General features: G+C 33.4%; 1 pseudogene; it reads right to left on the bottom strand.

Annotated features, from left to right (window-relative positions):
• Positions 1-224: 224 nt before the first annotated feature.
• LOC126847669 (uncharacterized) lies at positions 225-3,130 on the bottom strand (annotated as a pseudogene).
• Positions 3,131-8,063: the final 4,933 nt, after the last annotated feature.

Genomic DNA, 8,063 nt, shown 5'->3' with positions numbered 1-8,063 from the left:
GAGAATTATTTATTGTATATTGTCGTTTGAATAATTCTCCCAATTTGCATAGTAGTTATATAGTGATTGTTGTTGTTCTATATTTACTGCGTTCAAGGATACTTTTCAGGTTTTCATATTGAGGTTCAGGAGGTATGGGCTTAGAACCACTTTCTGTGTAAGGCGATGCAAGCGATAGAGCTGTAGATGAGTTACTAATATGATTAAGTCGTGCCTCATTTATTTTAATTTGAAATTCTTGCTGAAGGTAAATTGCTATTTCTAAAGGTAGTTGAGCCAACTGTGAAGCGACGAGTTGTCCAAATAGAGTGAACTCATTGTTTGAAGAGCGTGATGATGAACTCACTTCTCTTAGAGCTCTTACTGCATCATGTAAAGAATTATCTATTTTTGGAAGTTTAGTATTATTTGATTTGTTCCGTTTTTGCAATGCTCTCTTTGTTTGAGTATGTAGTGGTATTGCCTGTTCTTGTGTTTGTTCATTGACTTCATCTTCTTTATCACTAAAAAATTGTGATGCTTCATCTTCATTGATTTCATCATTTAATAACTAAATACAAAAACATTTTTATTTATTAAAGTTTTGAAGTTTATTTAGAGTTCATTAAAAACAATGATGTTATTATTTTATTTTACTTTTTTTCAAAGGTACCACGAAATGAAAGTGAATGGCAAGATATTATTAACGACTTTGAAGTTAAATGGAATTTTCCGTCTTGCATAGGAGCAATTGACGGTAAACACGAGGTCATTCAATGCCCTGCAAATACTGGTTCCCAGTATTTCAACTACAAAGGAACTTCAGCATAGTGCTTTTAGCCTTAGTTGATGCAAGTTATAATTTTACTTGTGTTGACATCAGGAGTTATGGAAGTCAATCTGATGGTGGAATAAGTCTAATTTAATGAAAGCAATTGAAACTAAACAATTAAAAATTCCAGAAAATAGTGTGATTGTTGGCGATGATGCATTTCCTTTAAAAATGTATTTAATGAAGCCTTGTCCAAGAAGATTTCAACAAACGGATAGAGAAAAAAATTATAACTATAGGCATTGCAGAGCTAAGCGTATTGTGGAAAACGCATTTGGCATTCTGGCTAGCCGTTTTCGAGTGTTTAGAAAACCTATACTACTTGCTCCACAGACAACCATGAAATTAATTAAAGCTGCCTGTGCCTTACACAATTGGATAAGAAAAAATAACAGTGTTAGTTCAACGATAGAATATCACGAAAGTGGATGTATAATTCCTGGGACATGGCGAAGTGATTTGGGGTCTGAGGGCATAATACCTTTACGTGCCACACAAGAAAGAAATTTCATTAATGAGGCTCGTCAGAAAAGAGAAAAATTAGCGGATTATTTTATAGGAGAAGGAGCAGTAATTTGGCAGCACAAGATGATATATTAAACAGTTTACATATTATTTTAATATTTAAGCCATTTTCTGTTCATATTATTATTACCTCTTATATGTATGCAATTATTAGTACATTATATTGTATTATTAGTACCTTATTTTTTTCATTATCAATCTTTTAATGTGTTATAATTAGAAGTATATTATTTTTTAGCTAAGATAAGGAAAAAAATGCAAAAGTCATCAACATCATATCTCCAATGATAACATAATAAAAATTAAAAATAAATTTAAAACTCACCACATTTGATTCGGTCTCAATCTCTTGTTCCATATTTTTTCTTAAAAAGCTATCCGCATAGGAAAACCAATTCAATTTTGGTTTGTAAACGTCTGCTGCACCAGCCCCAGTTCTCATTGATTTTTTAATTTTGCCCACTTCTTGATTATATGTTCCTCTAATACTTCTGATTTTGGATCGTAATTCTTTTATGTTATAAAGTCCCGAGATGGTTAATAGTTTTTCTTCAGCCGCATTTCTTTTTTGGCGATTCTTAAACCCTGGTAGACTTTTATCCCATAAAGAGGGATACTCTTCATAATGTTTTAGAAAATGAATAGTATCAAAAACCATTTTTAATTATTATTATTTAAACATTCAAATTAAATATTTAAATCAGTTGAATTTAAAACTGTAGGTATATGTGATAACAAGTAACAATTGATAACGACAATATACAAAAATCGTACGATAGTAGTTGACAGTGTGGTAGTCACAGTTTACACGATAGAAGATGCTGTCACACTGTCAACTATCTAGCCGAGCTTGATAGTTCGATAGCTGACAGTTGACAGTGTGGCAGCAGCTGTCATTATGTTTACACGGAGGTAGTTCCTAGACAGTTACTATCGTGACTGTAACTGTCGAATGTTACTGTCACCGTGTAAACGTAAACGTAGCTATAGAAATATTTCACTATTGATGTAATAACACAACAGTCTTACTATCTTGCCAGAGTTCTAATTTTTCTACATAAACGTAACTTAAATAACTAATAATTCACACAAATGATGTTTATATAATTAACAAAAAAAACCTGAGTGAACAACAATGATGTCGAGTTGGGTGGCTTCCCTCGTACGATAGCAGGCAATGTCCACGGCGGTACTTGCGAGGAACGGCGTTCAACCAAGTAAGACGACCGACAACGGCATCTTAGATGGCGGCCAACCAAATGAATACGGCCACAGCAGCGGTGGCTTAGGCGGCGGCCAACCAGACAAATACCGCCACGTTGACGACAACTTAACCAGAGGCCAGTTAAACAAATACGACCACAGGGACGACGGCAACAACACGCTTTAGTATAAACGACAGAAACAGAAAACAACCACGTGATGGGTTTAGCGCGTTGGCCGTCACGTCGGAACACAACAACACCGAACGCACGGCCGGACGATCACAGCAACGTGTTTTACCAACAACTTTAGATAGGTTAAAGAGAGGAGGCAAGCTCAAACATGGCGGCGGTCGACGGCCGTAGATAACTAATTGATAGTGGTCTCCGACAGAGTACTTATTAAACCATCTAATGTAGCCTTGTCGCTTAAATTGCACAATAAAGCATCTAAAAGATCCGGTATATGAGCTTCGTCTACATGGTTAAAAATAAATTGACATATTTTTTCAAATAAATTTAAGTCCTGATTTGTATTACCAGTAAACTCAGGTAATAGTTCCAACGCGTCTCCGAAAGATAATTTACTCATAGTGTAGTGATCCCCAAAGGTGATTACTACAATATTATTTTTATTTGACGACTGGGTTAAAATGAGTAATTAGATTTGAATGGAAATTTGAGTAGAGCGAATTTGCTAGTTGGTCGAGTGTTGGTGTGTATGTCATAAATATAGATATAATATTTAACAATAAGAAATAGAAGAACAGATAAAAGTAAATGTGAAAACAAGTTGATTAACAGTTGCCCTTTACATAATCACATGTAGTTGATCTAAGTACTAGTGCTAATAATAATATACAATATATAATATATAATGAAAAAAATAATAAGATAACAAATATATAATATACTTAGCAGTTATTACATTGCGTCTCCAACGCATTTCCGAAAGTTAATTAACTCATAGTGTAGTGATCCCCAAAGGTGATAACTTCAATATTATTTTTATTTGACGACTCGGCGATCTCGAACGAAAGAAAGAAAACACTTCAGATTTTTAAGGTTAAATATTATGTTTAATTATTTATTGTACTTAAGCATGAACAAAATACAAATAAAATATGAATTAAAACTAATATTAAAAAAACTAAGTGTTATAATTTAAAAACAACCAAGTTAACAAGTAGCAATAATTATTTACGATATACTGTCGCGTTCGATTACAATTCACCAACTACTAACTACTGTCTACTCGACGTCAATCCCAGTAGCCGCCTTGACTACTTAGAAAATAATGTAAGTATAGTTAAAATGAGATAGAGATGATGAAATGATAGTTAACTAAGTATACGCGCACGTCCTACGTGGGAACGTGCTTGTTAGAGCTATAACTTATCATTACGTAGGTTTACTACAATAGCTAATAATTTAAATTCAGTTAATAAATTTTCCAAGTGGTTTAGATACGTTTGACGTTGAGTGCCTTCGTTAATATAATTAGCTAGTGAGTGAAAATACTCAAAAGTCTGATCGGTATTCGACTTATAACTTTGGAGTGTTTAATATCAAAATTTGGTACCGAAAGAAACAATTGAGTGAGCTAAATTTCAATATATTATGTTCCAGTATAGAAATGTATGTACAAATTACCATAAACTCAAAAGTTATACTACTTATTTGAAATGAACCAATAATAACTAGTATTGATAGATATAAAAAAAACAATTATATATATTACCACATTATCAATTGGTGTAGAAGTCAGCTTACACAGAAATTGAAATTGTATTGGATTGATATGATTCGCCGTTGAAATCGCTCGCCTCGTGATATGTCGTTGACTAACAGCTCGCTATTGAATCGTAATGGTCCCGCTCGCTTCTGAGTGACCTGACTGTGATTGAACGAAGTTGTACGTGAATTTGACTAAAGAAAATTCATTCCGGAAGATAGAAGTTGAATATAATATCTTGAAGTTGATACTAGACAAGTTGACAATGTGATCAAATAAAAATTGATCGACTTGAAGAATTGAATAATTTTGAGATGTTGGTATTTTGACTAAGTAAAAATTAGTCGAAGTTGAGAAGTTTGATATGAGATTAATTTTTTAGTGCCGTTGAATCTCAAAAAATAAATTTTGTAAATTTGGAACAATGTCGAAGTCCATGTTGAATAATTTACAACTCAAATTTTATTTTCGGTACGATATAATTTAGAATATTGAAAAAAAAAATAGTTATACGTCGGTTCTGTATAAACGTATTCACACAAATTAACTGGTAAGAACTTTATTCACTTTTCCGTTGCCACCAACTGTAGTAACGTGACTAAGTAGTTAGAATATACTTTGTGCAATAATAGGAACAAATTTTTGTTTTTAAAATCATTACGTTTATTAGTTTTCATCGTAAATTGTAGAACAATATACAATTTAGTCACAATTTGGGACTTTATAAACACAATTGACAATGCTACATTTATTAACAAAACGGCACACGACGTTTCTGAATACACAATGCAAGTCATGCATGATTTAAATATACCATGTTATGCATGTCCTCTTCCTAACATTTTCAGACGCAAAATAAAAAATGGCGGCACCATAACGGGCGGCGTTCTTATTGGTTTATAGTTATTAACTGATAAGATATTTTTCTCTTATCAGCTTGCACATTAACAAAATATAAGAAATTCTAGTTGTTAATTTTGATTTTTTATTCTATATTTTATAATTTTCCATATATTTATAGTGTGAAATAAAAAAATATTTCAGAACTTTTTTCGGAATTGGTAAGAGAGTATAATATTTTATAATGTTTTCTACTATAGTATCGATGATTTTAATTTTTTTAGAGAAAGTTTCTCCATGGAATTTTATGAATGCTCCAATACTTTAGCTACATTTAATAATTTTTCATAAGGTACCGTTAAATTTCCTCTTGAGACATATTCTAACCAATTAGGACAATCGGTACTTGCTTTTATTTTATTATTTGGCATTCTTAACAATATTATTAGTTAAGTTATTACGTATATTACGTTTACAGCAGTATTTGGATTTTAAATAATGTGAATCGAATCGTGCTACATACTCTAAACCTGTCATTGTAACAATATTATTAGTAATATTTGTTAAATCTAAATTTTCGATATCACAGTCATTATCAAATAGAATATCCTTTCCATCCAAGAATAGAATTGAAAATATCCTGAGTTAGTACGATTTCTTTTTCAATTTCTTCCTCTGTCTTATTAATTTTATTAATTGTTTTATTATTTTTGGTATGTAAGAAATCAGCAGATAATTTCTCCGTCCTTACATTGTCTTCTGTGTTTTTATGTGTACTAAGTACTGACGTTGAACGCTCACCCAAAAAATATGTTTTCAAACGGTTATTGAAATCTGATGGACCAGGATTGTCGCATGTATGGCCTATGACTTGCAAATAAGAAAACAAGTTTTCTAATATACCCGGGTTTAGGCGTTTTGTTAATATGTTAATATGTTAATATGTTAATACCTTATATCACTGTATTGCATCTGTAATCAAGATCTACATCAGTATCATAATTAATTGAAAAGTACAATTGAAAAAGTAAGTTTTAATTTTAATTTTAAAAAGAGTATATTATAACAATAGAACTCTAGAAGATGAATTGTACGGGTTTATTTTAATTTTCCATAATTCTATATTAACTAATCTTTTTTTAACAGGGACAGGGACGCCTGTCCAGGTAGGTAAATAAATTGAATCTAAAACGTTATAAAAACTAGACTATCTTTTTTTCTATAGTGCCTATTTGTTGCTTGTAACGTGACCCTCCCCGTTCGGAAGTCAGCCGTTGTCACCGGCCGTACTTATAGGAGCGAGGCGGCAAACATTTTGGTAGCAGAGCGTGGTTCCTGTTAAATTAATATTGGCGTTTGGGTGATTAACCTAACCTAAATGGCAGGTAAATCAGCCATGATAGGCTGCGGGTTAGCAGCAGCAAGACGAGCACATATATGACAAGCACGGATCACCTTGTGAACTACCTGGCGAACAGCTATTATCCAGTACTGTTTGTGGATGAAGGCAGTCAATAGGCGAGGACTTGCATGACATGCGTAGAAATTCTTTGGCTACTAAAACTGGATGTTTTCTATCGTCACTTAAATTTAAGTTTCGTAGTCTTTCTCCCACACGGATGACTTCTCGGCTGTCGATAAATGGGCAAAGACGAGTCAGCCCTTTTCCGGAGATAAGCTTATTATTGGCCAGCTCGCGAAAAAGCTTTGAAAAATATATTTGTTGTGATCCTTCTATTACAGCTGTCAAGGTGTCGTTTAGTTCCACTTGTGATATAAAACCAATGCAACCGAGCCGTCGTGATTTAATGTTAATAAATCGTCGCATACAAGCAGTTACTCTAATCATATGGTTAAAGAACTCACATAGTCACATGTGGCAACCGGCAATTTGGTAATGTCTTTTGAATTTGATGAACTTTAACGTAAAACTTAATAATAAACACACATACCTCACCGATTTGTTTAGTGGGATTTATTTGGTATTGCTCTCTAAATAAAAATATTTTTAAGCAATAAATTGCTCGAGACATCCACCGAGCCTGATGCATGGCACCAGGAGGATGAATTTCAATTTTTCTTTAGTTTATTGTTCCTTCGTTTTGTATTTTCACAGCGTAGCTCGGCGGTGTTATTATTTTTTTTTGTAATTAAAATACAAAGTATTATGCATTAATAGTCAATATTTTCCCCTTATTTCAATCGTATGTATCAATTGACTGCGAGCGCAGATGGTGATTAATAGTTTATATTTCACGTCCTGGTAGTCCGGTGACTGGTGTTGACATAAGTAAATTAAAAAAAACGTCTTGACCATGAAGGAAGCTATTTTGCTATTTCACTTTTCGTAGCCAATACGAAAATGTCGAATAAAATTTCGCATTAAATGTTGTCACTCGTGTGTTTGTAAAATAACCAATTCTACTTTTTCTTTTAATTGTGTTTGTACTTCGCTATCAAGTCTATTTATTTGTAATTAGTACTCTATGTTTATATTTAGGATAAGATGCCTAGGCTTTATATCATTGGCGGTCTTAGCATACAATTTTACATGAGGCGAAAAAATATTAAATACACTAACCTAATCCACGTGTAATGAATAAACAAAGATTAGAGTACAAAGACAGTATACACGTCACACGACCACACGATGAAACAAATTGTGAGTTGTGACCAAGTAAATACTAAATACTAACTAGTAATGGCAGATTCGACCGCGACGGTCGTGTATCAGCAGCGCCCTGTGCCAGCGCAGTCAAGGTCATCAATACTCCACCTAGCGAATACGCGCCGCGCGGCTGTATACAAATTACCCGGCGGCCGGCAGCAAACGCCGAGAAGCTACAGTTCAAGTCGCCTCTGCCGCATACTGTGCGCATGCTTTCTTCTTACTATTTTACGCGTTTGCGTATGTGTGTGTAAAAGCACTTTGCATGCATCAACTTAGGTG

This window comes from Adelges cooleyi, unplaced genomic scaffold (genome assembly GCF_023614345.1).
Source record: "Adelges cooleyi isolate 19-005CV unplaced genomic scaffold, UGA_ACOO_1.1 ACOO_flye_CR_arks_rails_tigmint_CR_PRNA_115, whole genome shotgun sequence".
In the NCBI taxonomy this organism is placed as follows: domain Eukaryota; kingdom Metazoa; phylum Arthropoda; class Insecta; order Hemiptera; family Adelgidae; genus Adelges; species Adelges cooleyi.
Note: the sequence above shows the minus strand (reverse complement) of the source record. Positions and strands in the feature narration are given on the sequence as shown.